Below are 25700 nucleotides of genomic sequence, written 5' to 3'. Positions count from 1 at the left end.
CAGCAGCCCACCGGCGGGCATCTCCACATCACTGCTATGTGCTGTGCACAGCGCATAGCAGTGACATTCAATGCCCGATGGCCTATCAGAGGCCGAATGTTAACGCGCGCGGCTTTGATTGACCGGCGGCCTTTGAACATCACTGCTATGCACCGTCTGTGTGCAGCGCATAGCAGAGAGCAGATGTTCTCGGCGGCGGCAGCAGTCATCAAGAGGAAGGTATGCTTTCTGACCACGGAACGCAGCGGCCTCTGATGGGCCCGTGGTCAGAAAGATCACAGACAGATTACCGGTGGGTGGGCCCCACTATATCCGTCACCGGGGCCCACCGGGGGATCTCCCGGTGTCCCGGTGGGCCAGTCAGATGGTGGTGGCAAGGCTTGTGAAAAGGTTGATTTTAACTTTTAAGATTGCTACATGCAATAGGTGGCACTCTAGTTCTATTCCTATTCTATTATAATCCACACTCACTGCAGCAAAACAGACATACTTATTATCTCTCATATCCTCCCTGTCTCAGAACCCCAAACAACTATTCAAAACCTTCAATTCTCTCCTCTGCCCCCCAGTGCCTCCTCCCTCCCCTCTTATTTCAGCTGAAGACTTTGCCTCATTTTTTAAACAGAAGATTGACACCATCAGACAAAGCATTTGCCTAAAGTCCCTAAAGCCCCTCCTCATATCCACTCAACCCTCCTCCTCCAAAACCACCTTCTTCACCATTACGGAAGATTCACTTCACCACCTGTAAACTTAACCCAATCTTGTCCCACCTCATCCCAAACCTTACCACTATCTTCATCCCAACCCTAACCCACCTTTTCAACCTGTCACTAACAACTGGCATCTTCCCGTCATGCTTCAAACATGCCTCAATCACACCCATCCTCAAAAGGCCCTCCCTTGACCCTTCCTCTCTGACTAGCTATCGCCCCATATCACTTCTCCCTTATGCCTCAAAACTACCGGAATGACATATCCATTCTTAACTGTCTTCCCACCTCTCCTCCTGCTCCCTCTTCGACCGCCTACAATCTGGTTTCCAACCACACCATTCTACTGAAACTGCACTGACTAAAGTCACCAACGACCTACAAACTGCCAAAACCAAGCGACACTACTCTGTCCTCCTCCTCCTGGACCTGTCATCTGCCTTTGACACAGTGGACCATTCTCTCTAACTAGAGACTCCCTCATCTCTTGGCATCACAGACTTGGCCCTATCCTGGATCTCCTCATACCTAACAGACCGGCTATTCAGTGTCTCCCACTCACACACCACCTCCTCATCTCGCCCTCAATCTGTCGGTGTTCCCCAAGGTTCAGTTCTAGGGCTCCTGCTCCTCTCCATCTACACCTTAGGCCTAGGACAGCTCATAGAGTCTCATGGCTTTCAGTATCACCTCTATGCCGATGACACACAGATCTACCTCTCTGGACCCGATATCTCCTCCTTACTAACCAAAATCCCAGTATGTCTGTCCACTATCTCATTCTTCTTCTCTGCTAGATTTCTAAAACTTAACATGGATAAAACAAAATTCATCATCTTTCCGCCATCTCACTCAACCCCCCCAACTGACCTATCTATCAATGTCAATGGCTGTACACTCTCCCCAGTCCCACAAGCTCGCTGCCTTGGGGTAACCCTGGACTCTGACCTCTCCTTCAAACCTCATATCCAAGCCCTTTCCACGTCCTGCGACTCCAACTTAAAAATATCTCCCGGATCCGCACATTCGTCAACCCTGAATCTGCAAAAAAACTAGTGCATGCCCTCATCATCTCCTGCCTCGACTACTGCAACCTCCTGCTCTGTGGCCTCCCTTCCAACACTCTCGCACCCCTCCAATCTATCCTAAACTCCACTGCCCGACTAATCCACCTGTCCCACCGCTATTCCCCAGCCTCTCCTCTCTGTCAACCTCTTCACTGCCTCCCCATTACCCAGAGACTCCAGTTCAAAACCCTAACCATGGCATACAAAGCCATTCACAACCTGTCTCCTCCATATATCTCTGACCTAGTCTCCCGGTACATACCCGCACGCAACCTCCGATTCTCACAAGATCTTCTTCTCTACTCCACTCTTATTGTAACGGGTCTGGGAGGCGGAACCTCTGAGCTACTATACAAGGGGGCGGTCCTTGTAAGGGAGCGGGTGGCGACCAGGGTAGACGGGCAGGCAGTCACAGCAGGTGACTGGGACAGTCTCTGAATGAACGGACAGGAGGTCACGGCAAGTGACCGGGGCAGTCTCTGGATGAACGGGCAGGAGGTCACGGCAAGTGACCGGGGCAGTCTCTGGATGAACGGGCAGGAGGTCACGGCAAGTGACCGGGGCAGTCTCTGGATGAACGGGCAGGAGGTCACGGCAAGTGACCGGGGCAGTCTCTGGATGAACGGGCAGGAGGTCACGGCAAGTGACCAGGGCAGTCTCTGGGTAAAGGATTGGTACGACCTGTGGCGGCAGATGATAGACGTGAGCTCCCAGGTGAGCAGGCGAGAGTCTCTGGATAATCGGGTGGTCACAGCATGTGACGGCGGAGCCTCCAGGAAGACCAACAGACAGGCAGATGAGCGCTCCCAGGTGAGCGGGCAAGAGTCTCTGGAATAGCAGGTGGTCACAGCACGTGACAGCGGAGTCTCCAGGTAGGCAAGCAGCCAGGTAGCGGAGGAGCGCTCCCAGGTGAGCGGGCAGGAGTCTCAGGAATAGCAGGTGGTCACAGCACGTGACGGCGGAGCCTCCAGGTAGGCAAGCAGGCAGGTAGCGGAGGAGCGCTCCCAGGTGAGCGGGCAGGAGTCTCTGGAATAGCAGGTGGTCACAGCATGTGACGGCGGAGCCTCCAGGAGGGCTAGCAGGCAGGTAGCAGATGTGCGCTCCCAGGTGAGCGGCCAAGCTGGTCCATAGACAGACTGACAGGAGTAGGAAGGCAGACCGTCGGACCTCAGGCTAGCAAGCAGGTAGCAGGAGTATCAGGCAGGAAACAGACAGCAAACTGGCAGGACTCTGGCAAGAATCAGGCAGGTAACTGGCAACGGGACCTGAGGGCTGATGCAGAGTAGTGAACAGTGCAACAACATTGCTCGGGCACCTCCATCTTGGAGGAGGTGCCTTATATATGGTGAAGTCCTCCGGCCATTGGCCGGGGACTCCTTAGGATGACGCGCACGGCCCCTTTAAGAGGGAGGGAGCGCGCGCGCGCGCGCCCTAAGCACAGTGGCCGGGAAGGAGCGCGCGCTGCCAGCAGAGCGGGAGGAGGACGCCGGGCTCGGAGCAGAGAGGTGAGGGGAACAGCGTCCCTGCCTAGCAGAGGGCAGGGACGCCGACGCTACAGTACCCCCCCCTTTAGGCCCCCCCTTTTTTAGGCCAGACAGAAATTTAGCAAGGATGAGAGGGGCATGGATGTTCTCCCGGGGCTCCCACGTTCTCTCTTCAGGACCAAACCCCTTCCAATCTACTAGAAAAAAGGTCTTCCCTCTTACCCTTTTGGTGGCCAGAATGTTCTCTACCTCAAATTCGTTTTCAGCGGAAACCGGAGCAGGAGGCGTACCTGTAGACTTGGAAAAAGAGTTAAGTACCACAGGTTTGAGGAGAGATACATGGAAGGAGTTAGGGATCCGCAAGTTGGCCGGGAGTTTCAATTTATAGGCCACCGGGTTGATCTGACTGATGACCTCCAGAGGACCGATGAACCGAGGCCCTAACTTATAGGAAGGAATCTTGAGCCGGACATACTTGGACGAGAGCCAGACCTTATCCCCTGGACGGAATTGAGGAGGATCCAGACGTTTTTTGTCAGCATGTCTTTTCATACGCTCGGATGACAGAAGGAGTGCGGACCGGGTACTCTCCCATGTGGAGGAAAATTTGTTAACAAGAGATTCCGCAGCCGGATTGTCCACCGAGGTGGAGACGGGAAACGGGATCCGAGGATGCTGACCGAAGACTACAAAAAACGGGGATTTGGAGGAAGATTCGCTCTCGTGATTGTTGTACGAGAATTCAGCCCATGGCAGGAGATCCACCCAGTCAGAATGGTGGGCATTAACGAAGTGCCGGAGGTAACTGGTCAGGATCTGATTGATCCGCTTCACTTGACCATTAGACTGTGGGTGGTAAGCGGAGGAGAAGTCCAGGGTGACGTCTAGCAATTTACAAGTGGCTCTCCAGAAACGGGAAGTGAACTGTACCCCACGATCCGACACGATGTGACGGGGCAGGCCATGAAGACGGAAGATGTGGCGGATAAAGTCTTTAGCCAGCTCGGGTGCAGACGGGAGGCCTGGCAGGGGAATGAAGTGAGCCATCTTGGAAAAGCGGTCAGCGACCACCCAAATGACCGTACAACCGGAAGAGACGGGAAGATCAGTTATGAAGTCCATCGCTATATGCTGCCAGGGGGCAGCAGGTACTGGCAGAGGAAGAAGGCGACCGGCTGGCAGGTGTCTCGGAACTTTGTTGCGGGCACAGGACACACAGGCAGAAACAAAGTCTATTACATCCTTGCGCAGGTTAGGCCACCAGTAGTGCCGGGAAATAAGCTGGAGGGTCTTTTTCTGACCGGCGTGGCCAGCTAGTTTAGATGAATGACCCCAGTGTAGGATCTTCTCCCGATCAGGTACCGATACGAACGTCTTACCGGGAGGGAGACGATTTAGACTCACGGGAGCCAACTGCATTACTCTGGCGGGATCGATGATATGTTTAGGTTCTTCCTCGAGATCAGATACCAGAAAGGATCGGGACAAGGCGTCTGCTTTGATGTTCTTGTCAGCCGGACGAAAATGTAGAACAAAATCAAAGCGAGCAAAAAACAAGGACCACCGGGCTTGGCGCGGATTAAGTCTCTGGGCATGCTGGAGATAAGCCAAGTTCTTGTGGTCAGTGTAAATTATTACCGGATGAAGAGCCCCCTCGAGTAGGTAACGCCACTCCTCCAATGCCAGCTTGATGGCCAATAACTCTCGGTCTCCTATGGAATAATTGCGCTCAGAAGAGGAGAAGAGTTTGGAGAAGAAGCCGCAAGTTACCATCCTCCCGGAAGAAGATTTTTGAGTAAGTACAGCTCCGGCTCCAGAGGAGGAGGCGTCAACCTCCAGGAAGAACTGCTTGTTGTCGTCCGGACGATGCAGCACCGGGGCGGAAGAGAAGGCCTGTTTTAAGGAAAGAAAGGCCTCCTCTGCTTCGGGCGGCCAGTCTTTGGGATTAGTACCCTTACGGGTGAGCGCGGAAATTGGGGCAGTCCGGGAAGAGAAGTGCGGTATGAAGAGGCGGTAGTAGTTGGCGAAGCCCAGGAACCGCTGAATGGCCTTCAACCCCTCCGGTCGGGGCCATTTCTCGATGGCAGACAGTTTCTCTGGATCCATTCGTAGGCCGGTCTGAGAAATAATGTAGCCCAAAAACGGAAGCGAGGTCTGCTCAAAGAGGCACTTTTCATATTTAGCGAAGAGGTGGTTCTGCCTGAGCCTGAGCAGGACCTGACGAACGTCCCTCCGGTGAGTCTGGAGATCCGGAGAGAAGACCAAGATGTCGTCCAGGTACACCACAACGCAGGAGTAGAGAAGGTCCCGGAAGATGTCATTGACCAACTCTTGAAAGACGGCAGGAGCGTTACAGAGACCAAAGGGCATTACCAGATATTCATAGTGGCCGTCCCGGGTGTTGAATGCAGTCTTCCATTCATCCCCTTGACGGATACGGACCAGGTTGTACGCCCCACGGAGGTCCAGTTTGGTGAAGACTCTAGCCCCCCTCAGGCGATCAAATAATGCTGGAATGAGCGGAAGGGGGTACTTATTCTTCACCGTGATCTGGTTAAGGCCTCTATAGTCTATACAGGGACGGAGAGAGCCGTCCTTCTTTTTTACGAAGAAGAAGCCTGCTCCCGCCGGGGAGGTAGATTTCCGGATGAATCCCCTGGCCAAATTCTCCTCAATATATTCGGACATCGACCGGGTCTCAGCAGCGGACAATGGGTAAATACGCCCACGGGGAGGAGTAGTACCGGGTAACAGGTCGATAGGACAGTCGTATGGTCTATGAGGGGGTAATGTCTCTGCCTCCTTTTTATTAAAGACATCAGCAAATGACCAATAGGGAATCGGAAGTCCAGGTAGATTAGTTGGGGTAGGAGAAGGACGGACAGGATGAACAGGAACCAAACAAGTCTTATGACAGTCCTGTCCCCAGCGAAGGACTTCTCCAGTCTGCCAGTCAAGCACGGGTGCATGTCTCTGGAGCCAAGGTAGACCTAGTAAGAGGGCGTGAGAGAGTCCAGGCAGAACATGAAAAGAGATGCTCTCAGAATGCAGCATTCCCACCTGCAGAGTTACGGATTCGGTGATGAGTTGGATGGGACGTGGTAAGAGGCCCCCATCCACAGCAGCGACAGATAATGGTACAGCCAGAGGTTTGGTGGGAATGCGGTATTTTTCTACCAGGGACTGTGAGATAAGATTCCCGGCCGCTCCAGAGTCAAGTTGGGCTAGTTCGAAATAACGATTCTCCCCGCAGATAATAGAGACTGACAGTAGCAGAGATGGAGAGGATTTATTCTTGTCTAGGTTGACCTCTCTGAGCGAACCTAGACACAGGCGTTTCCCAACCTCTCCGGGCAGGTACGGATCCGGTGCTCCTTACTGCCACAGTAGAAGCAGCTCCCTTCGGCACGGCGTAAGTCCTGACGGGTTTTGACCATCTTGGTCTGGTCGACCTGCATAGGCTCAGGAGAGTGTACCTGGGGAGAGACGGATTTCTGAAAAGTAGGAGCTAGACGTGGAAACCTCCTCTCACGGGTGACCTCTTTGGCACGCTCCTGGAACCGTAGGTCAATCCGGGTGGCAAGAGTTATTAGGTCATCGAGAGTGGTAGGAATGTCCCGACCGGCAAGTTCATCTTTAATATGGCCGGACAGACCCTCCCAGAAGACGGATACAAGAGCGTCGTTATCCCAGGCCAGCTCCGAGGCAAGGGTACGGAACCGTATGGCATATTGGCCCATGGTGAGACTTCCCTGACGGAGGCGTAGCAGAGATGATGCGGATGAGGTCTTCTGTCCGGGTTCGTCGAAGACTTTCCGGAAAGCCATGAGAAAGGCAGGCAAGTCGGACACCAGGGGGTCTCCTCTCTCCCATAGAGGATTTAGCCAGGCCAGGGCCTCCCCGGTGAGATGGGACATGATGAAGGCAATTTTGGCCCGGTCGGAGTTAAACTGGTGGGACAGGAGTTCAAAGTGCAGGGTGCACTGATTTATGAAGCCCCGGGCCTGGGCGGAGTCGCCTCCGAAGCGAGGAGGAGCAGAAAGCCGGGGTCCGGGGTAGGGTACCATGGTATTGGTGGGCAGCGGAGCTGCCGGGTTGCGAGTCATGGCACTGGCGGTGGTTGCTGGTGGAGCAGTCAGAGTGTCCAGGCGAGAATTGACATTCCGCAGGTGACCCAGGATGGACTCCTGTTGGGACCTCTGACGGGACAGTTCATGACAGAGGTCCGAGAGCGAGGGAGCTTGGGTGCCACCGGATTCCATGGCCCGAGCAAACTGTAACGGGTCTGGGAGGCGGAACCTCTGAGCTACTATACAAGGGGGCGGTCCTTGTAAGGGAGCGGGTGGCGACCAGGGTAGACGGGCAGGCAGTCACAGCAGGTGACTGGGACAGTCTCTGAATGAACGGACAGGAGGTCACGGCAAGTGACCGGGGCAGTCTCTGGATGAACGGGCAGGAGGTCACAGCAAGTGAACGGGGCAGTCTCTGGATGAACGGGCAGGAGGTCACGGCAAGTGACCGGGGCAGTCTCTGGATGAACGGGCAGGAGGTCACGGCAAGTGACCGGGGCAGTCTCTGGATGAACGGGCAGGAGGTCACGGCAAGTGACCAGGGCAGTCTCTGGGTAAAGGATTGGTAGGACCTGTGGCGGCAGATGATAGACGTGAGCTCCCAGGTGAGCAGGCGAGAGTCTCTGGATAATCGGGTGGTCACAGCATGTGACGGCGGAGCCTCCAGGAAGACCAACAGACAGGCAGATGAGCGCTTCCAGGTGAGCGGGCAAGAGTCTCTGGAATAGCAGGTGGTCACAGCACGTGACAGCGGAGTCTCCAGGTAGGCAAGCAGGCAGGTAGCGGAGGAGCGCTCCCAGGTGAGCGGGCAGGAGTCTCAGGAATAGCAGGTGGTCACAGCACGTGACGGCGGAGCCTCCAGGTAGGCAAGCAGGTAGGTAGCGGAGGAGCGCTCCCAGGTGAGCGGGCAGGAGTCTCTGGAATAGCAGGTGGTCACAGCATGTGACGGCGGAGCCTCCAGGAGGGCTAGCAGGCAGGTAGCAGATGTACGCTCCCAGGTGAGCGGCCAAGCTGGTCCATAGACAGACTGACAGGAGTAGGAAGGCAGACTGTCGGACCTCAGGCTAGCAAGCAGGTAGCAGGAGTATCAGGCAGGAAACAGACAGCAAACTGGCAGGACTCTGGCAGGAATCAGGCAGGTAACTGGCAACGGGACCTGAGGGCTGAAGCAGAGTAGTGAACAGTGCAACAACATTGCTCGGGCACCTCCATCTTGGAGGAGGTGCCTTATATATGGTGAAGTCCTCCGGCCATTGGCCGGGGACTCCTTAGGATGACGCGCGCGGCCCCTTTAAGAGGGAGGGAGCGCGCGCGCGCCCAAGCACAGTGGCCGGGAAGGAGCGCGCGCTGCCAGCAGAGCGGGAGGAGGACGCCGGGCTCGGAGCAGAGAGGTGAGGGGAACAGCGTCCCTGTCTAGCAGAGGGCAGGGACGTCGACGCTACACTTATCTCCTCTTCCTGCAATTGCATCCAATATTTCTTACCTACCTCCTACCGTGGAAACCTTCAAAAGGAACCTGAAGACCCACCTCTTCCGACAAGCCTACAACCTGCAGTAACCACCGCTCCACCATACAGCTACATGACCCGCCCTACCCTCACCTACTGTATCCTCACCCATCCCGTGTAGACTGTGAGCCCTCACAGGCAGGGTCCTCGCTCCTCCTGTACCAGTCGCCATCACGTTTTGTTCAAGATTATTGTAATTGTTTACGCTATGTATACCCCTTTCTCACATGTAAAGCGCCATGGAATAAATGGCGCTATAATAATAAATAATAATAATTCCTCTTTCTCTCTGAAGAGACAATTTGCATATTCTTTTCCTTTAGTCCGCTCTGCTCAGTGTACTGTCAGGTTGACTGAACAGAGGAATGTGCGTTTATGATACCTGACTGGACTCTGCTCTGATATGACCTCTGTCTGGAGCAGATTTTCTGCATGTCCTCTGAAATCTGGGATGGGTTGTGATTAATGGCAGCTGACATGTTTAAAATCCTGACAAAGTGCAATAGGTAAAGCATAACTTTTTGCTAAATAATAGTATTTAAAAATTTTTTTATATTTAAATGTATATTATATATTTTATTTATTTTATTACATTTCTCAGAGAACTCTTTTAGGTAGATGAAACCACTGCTTATCAGTTGTCATCGACGGGAAAAGTTTTTTCACATTTCTTCTGCAGCAGCCACATGAGGGCCGGGATGAAGCAAAGCGAGCTCTATGTGAGCGGTGCTTTATGCATGCCCGGGAAGTCAGGGAGAACAGTGCACGTCACAGGGCCCTGTGACGTGCAGGGTACGGGGGGAATATGATAATTAAGCATAAAGGTGGGGATTTGGGAGAATATTAAGCACATAGGCGGGGATTTCTTGGTGCCCCCTGGACGCCAAGCCTGTGAAAAACGGAGTTTATAAAACAGATTTCTCTGCAATCAAACCTCTACTATGGGCCATACAGGTATGCATAGATATACTTTTCTATACTCTGTATGCCCATAGTAGAGGTCTGATATCTCCAAAGTGGTGACAGATTCCCTTTAAAGGGAACCTATCATCTGATTCTTGCTGCCAAAACTGCAGACAAAATGAATCAGAACATGCCACGTATATATTTTTCTCTGAAAATTGATTTTAAAGATCTGGTTGGTGGCAGCCCTGGTCGGCATTTACCAGCTCTGCTCTAGGTGATTGACATATCTCTCATAATGGGAGAGACCAGTAAATCACCTGCAGTGGTACTAGGAGAAGCTGGCCAGGTTAGCACCAGACTAGTCTCATATCAGTCTATGCCCCGGCCTGATCTTGTAACTGATCTCTCTCATTTCAGAGAAAAATGTACCTGCCTGCAACCATGCAGCCAAATCCTGGGTAGCATGAATCCAGTGGCAGGTTGCCTTTAAATTTTTCAGAGTGATCATCCTTTGTACTATACCTGCAAACTAGGGGATTCCTGGGCTGGTTATTCCCCATCCGCAATTTCTATATTTCCTAACAGCTCAATTGGGGAACCCATTTAAGAGCAAGATGTGCACATTAATTTCAGCAGCGAGAGGAAATACCGTCAGCTGAATGTTCTACCATCAGAAAATTGTTGAGTCACTTTACATTGATCTGTCTCATTTTCAGGTCTAAATATCCATGAAAATGAAGTCTGGACAGTTAATATGCATATCTCTATAAATGTACTTATTTTAATAAAATAATTTAATTGATATATTTTAAACAGAAAAGAGCACTAAAGTCTAGAATACATTATACATCTTGATCATGTGCTGTTATACATGTATTTTATTAGCTCTATACTAATTACAATTTGCCAAATTTCTAAATGCCATAATCAAGAAATCCACTTTATCATTAGCCATTCCAAGTCTCCTAATACAATTTTAGTTTGCAAACTATATTAATTTGGGACAGTTATTGTAAATGAAAATGATATTATTGATTACTACAAAGTGCTGCTGCCACACTTTGTGTGATAGTTGTGAAGCTAGTCACTACTCATTGACAAGCCATAAGGTGGGGAAGTCAAGGAGTCCGAGGTCGAAACCCAAGAGGGTACATCATAAACAGAGGGGTGAGGCAAAGGTGTAGTCAGGCCACAATCCGGTTTCAGAATTACAAGAAGGTAGCAGATCAAGACAAAGGGGCTAGGCAAATGGATGGTCAAAGGCAAATTCAAGGTCGGGAAACAACGATCAGAATACTAGAATTTAAAGCACAGAGCAGACAAACACCACTTGAGCAGAGCTACAACTGGCAGAGATTAGAGGCAGACAGCCAGCTAAATAGTCTGGAAATCACTCCAAACAGTAGACACCTGTAAGAAACCCAGCACTCCCCGGCTCTGATTGGGTGACTGGACTGTCACTCACCACACTGTCAGCTCAGAATGCCTAAGCCTCAGTTTGGACTGCTGAGCTTTCAATCACAATACTAACAGCTTAGCATACCCCTGCCCCAGATTGGATAGCTTAGCTGTCACTCACCTCACCGAATGGAGGAATCCTGGCAGTATCCCATCAGACCCCAGGTTTAGCAGGAAACCTAGAATGGAAGGCCCTCAGCAGGCGATCGGACTTCACAGCTCGAGCTGGAACCCAGGATCTCCCCTTTTGCCCCAGAGACTGTCACTCACCACACTGACAGCTCATCACGCCCAAGCCTCAGATTGAACTGCTGAGCTGCCACTCTGAGTGGAGGAATTGTGACAATAGTAAATTTCATAGATCATTCTGCCATCAGTTACTGGGGTAAAATACAAAATGCATGTAGATAAATCTAGACTGTAAGCATTGAATTGTAATTATTACATTGTTAAATATTTAACACCTAAATTGTGATTAGTTATAAAAACTAAAAATATAATTTTAGCAGTAAAACTGTGTTAGTTATTTGTTATTCCCTATACAAACTGGCATAATGCAGGTTACGCCAATTATGTGCCCTTTAATTGAAAAAGGTATTTGGTTGACCAAAGGTTTTACTGGAATGTGATGAAATTGCAAATGCTATTGAAGTTACCAGAATAACTTGAATTACATATTGAAATGTGCCTATGCAAACATTATTAAACTTCCTTTTTTTCCCATTCAATTTTTAATTTTATTTTGTTTTTAAAGAAAATCAATATAAATGATCAGAAAAGGATTTTCAATTGCTAGATTGTGTGGGCATGCACATGAGGTGTTACCACCTTGGTGTTTTATCCTTCTGCATTAATTAAAGTAGACAAAGACGAAATCACAGGGTAAGAGTTGCATTCATATATCGGTGCAACATGTCGGACAGCACATAGAACCATAGAGTTCCTTGAATCTATTCATACATCCATAAAAATCACAAATCCGAGTGTAAGATCCATAAGACTCAAAGCAGATTCTATTCTCATCTGTGCTTCTGAATCAGCCTTCTCATTTGCTTCTGTTTTGCGCACTTGTCTCACAGATCTGTTAATTAATAATAAAATGAGATAATACATTATGGGGTGATTCATTAAGAAGTCTGGTGTAAAATCCTTAATAATTCACAATATTTTTGCTTAACTTGGCAATTGTTCAAAAATATTGTGACTTTTGATGTTACATGCCAGTCAACAGCCAGCTATATGAGCATAGCATGAGCAAAATATGGGAAGCACAGGGTGCGGTCACATCTGCCAGTCAAAATCAATATTAGTTCGGTCACTAAAGTGAAATAACTTACCCCAGAAAGTACGCCAACCTTTGGATGATTTACATTTCTGGTGGTGGCGCATGCTGAGTGTCAGACGCACCTGATTAAGTGGTGCACTCCAAGTAATAAATCAGGTCAATGTACTCCAGTAAGTGTTTCATTGAGACTGGCTGCACTACACCAGTCTATCCCTTCATGACAGATATGACGTATATTTATGACTTTGACTTTGATGCGGGCTACGATGCTGAGCCTGCATCTTTCTACTAAATAACAGCAGATTTAATCAGCAGTCATGTGCCTTTGACAACCACGGGTGGATCAATGCTCCGCTTGCAGCTGTTATCCAGTTAAATTCCGCTGTAAATCTCTGACAGAGGACTTTAGCACGTGCCAGCTGGAAGCGCGTCATTCTGGCCCTCCATTGGGCGGGGTGCCGGGGTGCCAATCGGTTGTCATGACAGCCAGGGGGGCTGAAGTAGAGCCCCATGCCTGTCATTACAATACTCCTGTGAATGCCGGATCGTGGTCAGCGTTCATAAGAGATAATGATCTCTGCTATACCTAGCAGTGCTTTAGCACTGCTACGTATAGCACAATTGATCGGACAATCACAGGTTCAAATCTCTTAAGGGGACTAATAAATAAAGTAAAAAGTGAAAAAAAAAGTTTTTAAAAATATGAAAAAAATAAAAAAAACACCAAAGTTTAAATCAGCGCTCTTATGCCCCACTGAAAATAAAGCCATAAAAAAATACACATATTTGGTATGCTATTCCATCCGGTTTGCGTTTAGTTGGACCATCATTTATTTTTCAACAGGACAATGACCCCAAACACACCTCCAGGCTGTGTAAGGGCTATTTGACCAAGAAGGAGAGTGATGGAGTGCTACGCCAGATGACCTGGCCTCCACAGTCACCAGACCTGAACCCAATCGAGATGGTTTGGGGTGAGCTGGACCGCAGAGTGAAGGCAAAAGGGCCAATGACGCGCCCAGGGGATGGGGACGACTCGGCGCCTGGGCCTTGTTGTTGGTTTTGGGGGATGCCACGGTGGCCGGCTCCCGGGGCCGCAACCTGGGCCTCTCTTTAAAAGGGTAGAAAATTATATAAAAGTTTGTGACGCCACCTGTGGTGTCTGGTGAGGATCACCAGTGCTGCGGCAGCCCACTGAGGCCGGTGTTAAGGCAGCTTGCGTGGTATAGCTCCCCACAGGTGGAGCTAGGCCTCAGGGCAGCGGGGATGTAAGGATGCAGGACAGATGGGATTCAGCCGGGTCAAAGCAAGAACAGGGACAGACACGATAGTCACTTCAGTACCTTTTACTGATGGTATTCAAGGCACAATCCGGAGCACTGTAGGGTGAAGGGTGCATATCAGGATCCTCCCCTGTGAGCGGGTGTAGGGCCTCCTGTTTCTTGCCTTTGTGTAGTAAGTTTCTGACCTGTCTGGAGCTAGGCCTAACTTTGTCTCTGTCCTGCACCGGCTGACTTTCTGGTAGGGCCTTCTCTTGGAGTACGCACTCCCAGCTTGCGGGGCCTCCGTGACTCCTGTCTCTGGTACGTATCAGCTCTTTGGTGATCCTGGGACCTGAAGTCTTCCATGGGTCTCCGGTTGTCTCTACAGGGGGGTATACGGCTCTGTAGACGCGGACCCGGTGTGCGGTATATGTTTTCTGGGGTGAGCTTGTATAGCGCCTCTGCCCCCAATGCTACTCACTCCTCTAGCCTTCGGCCTTGCTCGAGGCCCTCACTAGGCTATACACACTAGCGGCAGCTTGCCGCGCTTCACCACTCTCTGAGCATCGGCAATTCTCCTGGCTCACTAACCTGAGCTGCTTGAGTCTAGACTAGCAGGAGCCTCATGCTCCACTGCTGAACCTTTAGCTGTGTTCTCTAGACTGCAAACTGAAACTAGACTGAGCTCCACTGCAGACTGACCTGTTTCTGTGTTTCACTCTGCAGGAACTGGCTCTGTTCCCTAAGCAGACTTTGTCCCTCTCTGCCTGTCAGCAGGAACTGAACTGAAACTGAAAACTGAAATGAACTGCCCAACTCCACCCTCCGTATTTATATCCCTATCCGGGCTCCCTCTGGTGGTCTGAGGTAGGGTGGAGGTGTGAATGCTGTGAGCGGCCTCTTGTGGAGAAATCCTTTAATGCACCCCTCTAGGATCTGTGGCACTATTGCACAGCAGGGTGCCACACCAACAAGTGCTAAGCATCTCTGGGAACTCCTTCAAGATTGTTGGAAGACCATTTCCGGTGACTACCTCCTGAAGCTCATCAAGAGAATGCCAAGAGTGTGCAAAGCAGTCATCAAAGCAAAAGGTGGCTACTTTGAAGAACCTAGAATATAAGACATATTTTCAGTTGTTTCACACTTTTTTGTTAAGTATATAATTCCACATGTGTTAATTCATATTTTTGATGCCTTCAGTGTGAATGTTCAATTTTCATAGTCATGAAAATACTGAAAAATCTTTAAATGAGAAGGTGTGTCCAAACTTTTGGTCTGTACTGTACGGGTTAAATAATTTTACATTTTTAGAGTTTGAACTTGGTGGCAATAACAAATATGCTTTTTTTGTCTTATTTTTATATTAGATAAGGGGGTAAATCAAACTTTTATGCTTCTTTTTTATATATTTTTCATTACTTCTTACTTTTCTTCCAGTCTTCCTTGGGGAACTTGTAATTGTTTGATTGTTTGCACTATATACTAAAAAACTTTATAGAGGAACTTTTGCTGGATTTTTCTCTTTCAAGCATATTTATTGAATTTTATGTTTTAACAATAGAACAAAAAAAATAAAATAAAGTCAAATATATCACTTCAATATTTTAAAAGATCATATCATAATGAACATACAAAGAAAACAAGGTAGAATGAACCAAAAAAATGGAGGAAGAGGGGACAGGGAAAAGGGATAGTATGAGGGGCACACAGAAAATGGTATATTAAGGATCAGGAATTGATGAGGATATTGTGTGTGATTAATCAAAAGAAAGACCGGTGTTTGGTATATGCGGATGTTCATGTTTTATCCATGGGTCCCAGATCCTGAAAAATTTAGTCTGAGTATCATTTAGGACACTAGTGAGTCATTCATTGGTCATATCATTATCTATTCGGGATAGAAATTCCTGGTATGGTATGTGTCTTGTTTCCAAGCATAAGCTATTTTTGGTTTAAACTGAGCACCTCATCCAATTGCCATTGCTCCACTGATTTTGGAACAGCTTTTCCTTTTTCTTTAAGCCCCTCCTCACGCTCCCAGGAATAATTTTACTAATTTTCCCTTCAACCACCTGGGCATGTACCACAGGATTCCTCTGTGGGCATTTTTTTCTCCTCTGATGCTGGCCAGTCAAAACACAGCCTCACCCACAAAAAACTTTTGTGCTATAGACATAGATGGTCACTACAGCTCCAGTACTGCTGTTGAAAGCAAGTGCCAGCTGCATAACACCTGAGCCCACTCCAAACACCCTCTGTATTCATATAGTATATAAACCTAAAGAAATAAACTGGAATATAAGTTGGTGTGCGTGCAGCATGTAGGCGCATGTTCACACTGGCCACTAAACAGACAAAACCTAAAATAAAAAAAAGTGAACAAATACCCTGCAGTAAATAAATATATAGCATTAGTGCATGATAATAGCATAGAGTACTTAGCTAACATAACTTTGATCAAAAAACATAAAAGCCATCCCACCACGTCAAGGTGACCCTATTCAGGATGGTCCTAACATTTAGTACTGAAACCTTACCATGTGTCAAATTATGTAAATGTGAGTAAGGGCTGAGCAGGACTGATACCCTGACTACTGGACAGCCATGGGGAGCTATATAAACGTACTGTCCAGTTCAAAGAAAAGGGAGGCCACACCCTTATTTGCACAGGTGATATATGTTTGCATAATATGGTCCTGAAAGGGTTAACATGCAGTTACTTATGTCAATGCCTTTGTTCAGAGGTGTATGAAAAGTAATATTTCCAACATATTTGCCATATAGAAGGTGTGACACTCCCCTTGAGAAAGCAGTGAGTGCGAAATGCGCATCGGGGTGTTTGTGGTGGTCCTCACTATTTGGTGGCAATATGGGTAAGTCATTACTTGATGCTCTTTTGCTTCATAGGGACTTTGCCTGACCGATAGAAGTCTATTTAGACTAATCACATTATGTTCTATGGGTGGCTATTTATGCATTGCAGGAAGCAAATCTGATCTGATGTTTAAATCTTAGTATTACCTTGGCTTCCATCACTTGTCTTTACTTGAACAATCCTCTTTGTCCTATCTCCATGCAGATGTTTTATTATAACAATATATGGTAAATGAATTAGTATATATTATACTAATAAAATTTGATTGATTTTGTATATTCTTTGCAAGTGGTTCTTGGATACTTAGTATCTAGTTGTAGGTCAGTATACGGAATATACCACTGCACTTTATTCAATGATATTGTGAATGGGGAGACGGATAACTATATGCCTCTAGCCAATATGAACTATATATGCATTTTGAATATTTGTCTGACTGTGTGCATGAGGTATAAGTATGTGAGTAAATTACAAGAGAGAAAAAAAGTGTAAGGAAAGAGTAAGGGCAAAAAAGGAGTATAAAAGTACTATGGTACTTATTGACCAGGGACGTATGGAGACATCTCGGCGATTTTGCGCTCACAGAAGTCGATTCTGACAGCTGGCATCTGGCACTCAGTGCCAGGAGCGGTGCCCGCACCACTCCCGACACTTTAACCCGCTAAATGCTGCAATCCGCGTGCAGGCAGAGGGAAGAAAACCTCTCTGCCTTTGTATCGGAGACCCCGCGACGTCATCGCAGGTTCCCAATCATTGCCATAGTGACCCGACATGACGACATCTGGGTCACCAGAGCTTGGAAACTTGGTAGATCATGTGCAGTGTATGATCTAACAAGTTTGCCTGTCAGTGCAACACGGACTGTATAGTATAGGAATGCTGCTGCATCCCTATAATATACAAGCGATCAGCCTGCAATTAGTGAAAGTCCCATAGTGGAACAAAGTGTAAAAGTAAGAATAAGTGAAAAGAAAAGTACAAAAAATTGTTTCAAAATATTAAAAAAAAAAATCACAGAATAATAAAAAATAAAAACATATTGTACCCATAAATAAATATTTTTATGAAAAAATAAAAAATAAACAAAAAAAGTACACATATTTGGTATCACTACGTCTGGAATAACCTTACCTCTAAAACTGTCCCACTAGTTAACCTTTTCAGTGAACACCGTAAAAAAAACAAAAGCAATGCTTTATCATCATACTGCAAAACAATTAGTGGAATAAAACGCGATCAAAAATGTAAATAAAAATTGTACCTCAGAAAACATCATCGTGTCCTGCAAAAACAAGCCGCCACACAGCTAAATCAGCAGAAAAATAAAAAAGTTATAGCTCTCAGAATAAAGCGATGCAAAAATAATTATTTTTTCTATAAAATAGTTTTTATTGTGTAAATGCGCCAAAACATAAAAAAACGCTATAAATTTGGCACCACTGTAATCGAACTGACCCAAATAATAAAGCTGCCTTATCAATTTTACCACATGCAAAACTACATAAAAAAAAATAAAACAATTCCTGAATTGATGGTTTTTGTTCATTCTGCCTCCCAAAAATCAGAATAGAAAGTGATCAAAAAATTTCACGTGCCCGAAAATGGTACCAATAAAAACATCAACTCTACCTGCAAAAAACAAGCCATCATATGACTATGTCGGCCGAAATATGGAAAAATTATAGCTCTCAAAATATGGAGATGCAGTTTTTGTAATAAAAAGCGTCTTTTAGTGTGTGACAGCAACCAAACATAAAAACCTGCTATAAATCTGGTATCGCTGTAATCGCACTGACTTGAAGAATAAAGTCGTCTAATCAATTATACTGCACAAGGAACAGCGTAAAAAATATATAAAACAAATTCTTCACCTGCTGTTGACTTGTTCATTCTGCCTCCCAAAGATCACAGTAAGGCTTGGCTCACATTTATCCTGCGCTCTGCGCTGAGTGCTTACAAAGGGGTTTCTGTGTAAATCTCTTAAATACGTGATTCAGACAGAACCCCCAGCATAAGATTCCCTCTAATGAGGCAGATGGAGGCACTGTGGATGCTGTCTGGCCTATGATCTGTAGGCATCCGTCTTTTTATTAGGCATGCATAAAAGTGACGTCGCTCACACTTTTGTGCACTTCTGAAAAGGACAATGCTGAACAGAGGCCAGACGGAGTCCAGAGTAACTCTGCAGCCTCAATATAGTGAATGGACCCCTCGGGGGTTCATCTGAAACATGTCACTTGGAGATTTAGATGGAAACCTCAATATAAGCGCTCAGTGTAAAGCACAGGATAAATGTGATGCAAAATGTTATGTAAAATGTTCCCAACTCAGGTCCATCATCAGTTATCAGAAATATAAGGGCTTCCACATTACTGGTAACACAAAGGCTCTAGAAAAGCAACATGGCTCATCTCCCCCACCCCCCCAAAAGAAATTGAGCAAATTCTGCACTCCCAAATCCAAATGTCCTCCTCCCTTTTGAGCTCCAATGTATGCCTAAACCGCAGTTAGCATCCACATGTTTGGCATTTCTGTAGCTATGAGAGCCTGTCTAATTTACAGGTGCATGTCTTCAGAAGCATGAGCTGGGCCCAACAACAACTTACTGGTCTCTATAATGGCAGTTTGCAATTTTTCACTCAGCAACATCCACTGCTGCTTGTTTCTGGAAAACACCCATGAATCTGCATACTATTCTAGAAAAATCTGTGCTTCAAGAGGTAAATAGCGCTCCGTCCCTCCCGAGTTTCGCTGTATGGCTAAGCAGTACTGTACAGCCACATATGGGGTATTTCTACATTTAGCAGAAATTGTGGAGCAAATTTTGGAGCCATATTTACCCATTTCCAGTGCGAACATTTAAAATCTGGGGCTAAAACAAAATTTTGGTGGTAAAAATGTAATTATTTTTTTCTTCTCTGCCCAATGGTATAAAACTCTGTGATCCACCTGTGGTGTCAATATGCTCACTGCACCCCTAGATTAATTAATTGAGAGGTGTAGTTTGTAAAATGGGGTCTCTTATGAGGGGGTCTGCTGTACTGGCACCTCAGGGACTCTGCCAATGTGACATGACACCCTCAAACCATTCCAGCAAAATCTGAACTCCAATATGGTGCTTCTTCTCTTCTGAGTTTTGCACTATGCATCAAAAATTGTTTTTGACCACATGTGGGGTATCGGCGTACATAGGAAAAATTACACAACAAATTTTGGGGTCCATTTTCTCCTGCTATCCTTGTGAAAATGAAAAAAATTGGGGCTAAAACAACACTTTTGTGGGAAAATTTTTTTTTTTCATTTTTACAGAACCACATTGTAAAATTCTGTGAAGCACCTGGGTTTAAGGTGCTCACCACACAGCTAAATAAATTCCTTGAGGGGTCTAGTTTCAAAAATAGGGTCACTTGTGGCACATCAGGGGCTCTCCAAATGCGATATGACACCTGCAGACCATTTCATCAAAGTCTGCGTTCTAAAATGTCACTCCTTCCTTGAGCCCTGTTGTGCCCATAAACAATAGTTTTCCCCCACATATCGGGTATCTGCATGCTCAGGAGAAATTACACAACAAATTTTGGGATCCATTTTCTCCTGTTACCCTTTTGAAAATAAAAAATTTGGGGCTAAAAAACATTTTTGTGGGAAAAATGGGATTTTTTTTATCTTCACGGCTCCACGGTATAAACTTCTGTGAAGCACTTGGGGGTTCAAGGTGCTCACCACACATATAGATAAGTTCCCTGAGGGGTCCAAAATGGTGTCACTTGTGTGGGTTTCCACTGTTTATGCACATCAGGGGCTCTCTAAACACGACATGGCCTCCGCTAATTATTGAAGCAAATTTTACATTCAAAAAGTCAAATGGCGCTCCTTCCCTTCCGAGCCATGCTGTGTGCACAAACAGTGGTTTTCCCCCACATATGGGGTATTGTCAGGCTCAGGAGAAAATGCACAACACATTTTGGTGTCCATTTTTTCCTGTTACCCTTGAAAAAATAAAAAAAATTGGGTCTAAAATAAAATTTTTGTGAAAAAAAGTTAAATATTTATTGTTTTCTTCCACATTCCAAAAATTCCTGTGAAGCACCTGAAGGGTTAATAAACTTCTTGAATGTGATTTTGAGCACCTTGAGGGGAGCAGTTTTTAGAATGGTGTCACTCAGGTATTTTCTTTCATAAAGGCCCCTCAAAGTCACTTCACATGTGTTGTGTTCCCTAAAAAAATGGTTTTGTGAATTTTGTTGGAAAAATTTGAAATTCCTGGTCAACTTTTAACCCTTATAACTAACAAAAAAAAATTTGGTTCCAAAATTGTGCTGATGTAAAGTAGACATGTGGGAAATGTTATTTAGAGTGACATATCTCTCTAATTTAAGAGCATGAAAATTCAAAGCTTGAAATTTTTGCCAAATTTCCGATTTTTTCACATATAAAAGCCAGTCTTATATCAAATAAATTTTACCACTGTCATGAAGTACATGAAAGAAAAGAAAATCTCAGAAACAGTTGGATCTGTTTAACCATTCCAGAGTTATTACCTCATAAAGTGACACTGGTCAGTATTGTAAAAATTGGCCTGGTCATTAACGTGCAAACAGCCTTTGGGGGTAAAGAGGTTAAACAAGACTAGCATGAGTATAAAATGCATGTGCAGCTATTGTCTGATCACATTATTTTTTCCATGAAGCTGAGAATGTAGAAGGAAGTGGTAAACAACCATGGCAAAGACCACAGATACTATCTGATAGCATAAGAGCTTACAGTACTGGATCTGTGAAATCCAATCATGTAGCCCAGGAGAAGTCTACAGATCATCTTTTCCATCCACAGTAACATATTTTCCTAAAACAGGTGTGAACAAGACAAAGACAGGCAGCTGCTAATCCCTGAGGGGCAGTTTGAAAGGAAACACAACGACTGATACATATGATATTCATGGCTCTGGTGCCGTAAAGCCATGTTTTCCTTCTCTAATTTTACGGTTAAATATATTAAGTAGCCAAATATCTTATTGTGCTCCAAATTGCTGCATATTGTTTCATTCTTGCCACTTCCTGATTACAAGTCCAGTAACCCACTTGGCACACCTTTACAATTGTATGAAAAGGAAAAGTGCCACTTTAGATCAAAACAACAAACCCTAGGGGCATTGGGGGTGCAGGACATAAGGTCAAGTAGAAATGCAGCTCTGACCAAAGATATTAAGTTTGCATTATGCATTAAGTTTTATTCAAAGTCAAAGCGTTCTTAATATTGTAACAGCCTAACAGGCAAGATATTGGTATTTAAAGGGATTGTCCACTTTGACAATTCTTGCTCAGAATGTAGATTATTTTGAATGCATGGGTTCCTTATGTCAGATTTAGTTTTATTGAACACCAGCTTTCAAACAGTGGTACTCTAAACAGCTTGTAAATACCAAAGAGGGTGTCAAGTGCCCTGATTGCCTATGTGCTTTGAGCTAGTGATGAGTGAGCGTGCTCACCACTGCTCGATACTCGCCTGAGCATCTCACTGCTCGGCGCTCCTCGAGTATTTCCGGAATGCTCCGGTGAGAGCTCGGGTCCCCTGCCCGCATGTTTGGCACTCTTTAGAGAGCCAATTAACATGCAGGGATTGCCTCTCACTCACTGTAATGCTGTAGCTATGTTGGTTGTGGCATTACAGTGATTGGCTGGCCGCATAGCGTCATCAGATCTATATAAGACCAGGTGACCCTATGCTCGTCACAGTGTACCCCGGAAACAGGCAGAGTAGGGAGAGGTGCTGCTGAGTGAGGGACAGAATTGGTGGTTGTTTTAGTGAGGTATTCCACAGCTATATATACATCTAAACTAACAGTCCTTCTGAGGACTAATCCAGCTGCATATATTACTGGTGATATCAGGAGTTAGGCAGGGTTTGTGGACAGTGTATACAGCACAATAGGGTCCATTGCACGTTCTGTCTGCTGCTGCTGTTACAGATATCCATAGCCCTACATATCAGGGTTATTGTTCTTTGCTCTTAATCCTGATTATTTGCTTAAAAAGCAATACAGTATTCCATTTTTCTGCTTCATTTGCTTGTAGAATACAAAAATACAGGCAGACTATAGGCAGATTTTTTTTATTTTATTCACATTGCGGTATTGTGTAAGCAGAGAAACTTTTCCATCATCACACGAGATCCCATATTACTGTTGTTGACCAATACTATACTGCCAGGCCACAGCCTAAAACCGTGGTCGTCACACGTGATCACATATTACTGCGGTAATAATACAGACATTTTGTGGGGCGTGCCAAATGTACTCCATTTAAAGTCAGACATGTGTGTTTTATTTAATCTAATCACACTTGGCTGCTGACCAATACTATATACTACAAGGCCACAGCCTAAAACCATGGTCGTCACACGTGATCGCATATTACTGCGGTAATAATACAGACATTTTGTGCAGCATGCCAAATATACTCCATTTAAAGTCAGCCATCTGTGTTTTGTTGAACTTATTCACACTTGGTCGCTGACCAATACTATACTACAAGGCCACAGCCTAAAACCGTGGTCGTCAAACGTGATCGCATATTACTGCGGTAATAATACTGACATTTTGTGTAGTGTTCCAAATATACTCCATTTAAAGTCAGCCATCTGTGTTTTATTGAATATAATCACACTTGGTCGCTGACCAATACTATATACTACAAGGCCACAGCCTAAAACTGTGGTCGTCACCCGTGATCGCATATTACTGTGGCAATAATACAGACATTTTGTGGAGCAGGCCAAATATTACACTCCATTTAAAATGGTAAAGGCGCGTGGCAAGGGCCGGCGAACTAGATGTGATGGTGATGGTGCACGCAGAGGCCGAAGCCGTGGGCAAGTTGAAACTGTGCCTGCTGAGGGAGCACAACAAGCACCCACATCATGTCGACCTAGCTTCCTGTCCCACTTGCTAGGGGGCCATGGAACACCACTCTTGAAGCCAGAGCAGTGTAAAAAGGTTGTTGGTTGGATAGCAGATAATGCTTCCAGTCACTTTGCTAGCACCACCCTGTGTTCAACACGGTCAAGTCTCAGTAGCCGTGAGTCTGGACCACATATTCCTCACTCTGATCCTCCTTCCTCCCACCATGCCGATTGCCCAGAGACAACTGATCCCACACTGATCCCACACTTGTTCACTTTTCCATTTATAGATTCGGGCCACTCGACCGGCCAGCTTCAAGCGGGGCAAGAGGATATCGCATGTAGCGATGCCCAAATAATTGAGCAGCCACAGTCACTCAAAGGCGACAGAGGGAAACTGTCTCAAGAGGTGGATGGTGATGATGAGACACAATTGCCACCAAGTCAGGAGGAGGCCCAGGATGTGTACATAGAAGACGAGGTGGTGGACGATGAAGTCACTGACCCAACCTGGCAAGGTGACATGCAGAACGAGGACAGCAGCACAGAGGGGGAGGGAGGCGTAGCACCACAACAGGCAGGAACAAGCAGTGTGGTGGCCACAGAAACAAGGCGGACAACAGTTCCCCGGAACACCAACATGACGGAAGATGCCAGCACAACGGTTAGGTCTTTCCCGAGTCTGGTTCTTTTTTAATGACTGTCCAGATAACCCCAAAAAGGCTATTTGCAACATCTCCCAGGCCAGCATCAGCAGGGGCAGCAAAATTACCAGCTTGGCACATGACAGCAAAGCACCCAACTAGGTGGGCCATACGCCTGGGTCCAGAAACAGTGTCTGCAGGTGACACCACTGCCTCTTCCACTGTTGTGCATGCATGCCAATCCCCTGTCCATGGAGCAGGCGAAGATGCCTCCCGCCCTGCACCTGTCGTTGCACACTTGCAACCATCACCGTCACCGTTCACGTCCTTCTCCCAGCGCAGATGTCTCTACCCCAGTCCTTGGAACGCAAGCCCAAATACGCTGGCCAGTGCCCCACAGGCAACACTACTAAACACACATTTCTCGAATGCTTGCGCTTGAAATGTTGCCTTTTAGGCTCATGGAGATGGAATCTTTCCGCAACCTGATGGCGGCAGCCATCCCTCTATACTCAGTCACCACTATTTCTCCCGGTGTGCCGTCCCTGCATTACACAAGCACATGTCCCAGAACATTAGCCGTGCCCTCAACAACGCAGTTACTGGGAAGGTCTACCTAACCACGGACATGTAGACAAGTTCTTGTGGCCAGGGACTGTACATCTCGCTGACGTCACACTGGGTTAATATAGTGGAAGCCAGGACCCAGTCGGACCTTGGGATGGAACACATCCTCCCGACGCCTAGGATTGCAGGCCATGGGTCAATCAGGGTTGCCCCCACATTCTACAGCTCCTGCACCTCCTTCTCCTCAGCCTCCATCTACAAAATGACTACATCAGTCGCAAGCTGGAAGCACTGCAGCACTGCCTTGGCCAAGAGGCAATAGGCACTGCTGAAGCTAATATGCTTAGGGGACAAACCGCACACCTCTGAAGAGTTGTTGACAGCTGGCTGTCCCCGCTGAACCTACAGCCAGGCATGGTTGTGTGTGACAATGGCTGGAACTTGGTGGCGGCTCTGAAGCAACCTCACACATGTACCATGCCTGGCCCATGTGCTCAACCTAGTCGTTCAGCGGTTTCTCAAAACCTACCCAGATCTGCCTGAGCTGCTTGTCAAAGTATGCCACATGTGTGCCCATTTTCGAAAGTTACCTACAGCTTCCCCCGCCCTCACCGTGCTTCAGCAGCATTTGCAGCTTCCAGCTCTCTGACTGGTGTGCAATGTCACCATGCATTGGAACTCAACCTTGCAGATGTTGGGAAGGATTTGTGAGCATCAGAGGGCAGTTGTTGAGTACCAGCTTCAACACGGCCATCGAACTTGAGGACTCCACCAAGATGGTGAGCGGCGATGACACCATAATTAGCATCACCATCCCGCTTCTCTTTCTTCTGAAACGCTAGCTGCTCACAATTAAAGAGGAGGCATTCCAGGTGGAGCACAATGATATGGAGCCAGAAACCATACAGGGTGATGCCACACAACCCAGCCTCATCTCATGCCAACGCGGATTGGGTGCTAA

General features: G+C 46.8%; 1 protein-coding gene across 2 annotated transcripts in view; it reads left to right on the top strand.

The window, feature by feature from the left end:
* The window catches only part of EMCN (endomucin), a 237336-nt gene that overhangs the window by 15623 nt on the left and 196013 nt on the right, over nt 1-25700 (top strand). The window lies entirely within an intron of this gene.

Source organism: Phyllobates terribilis, unplaced genomic scaffold, assembly GCF_046119375.1.
Source record: "Phyllobates terribilis strain yellow unplaced genomic scaffold, ASM4611937v1 Scaffold_1__5_contigs__length_1240528914, whole genome shotgun sequence".
Taxonomy (NCBI): domain Eukaryota; kingdom Metazoa; phylum Chordata; class Amphibia; order Anura; family Dendrobatidae; genus Phyllobates; species Phyllobates terribilis.
Note: the sequence above shows the minus strand (reverse complement) of the source record. Positions and strands in the feature narration are given on the sequence as shown.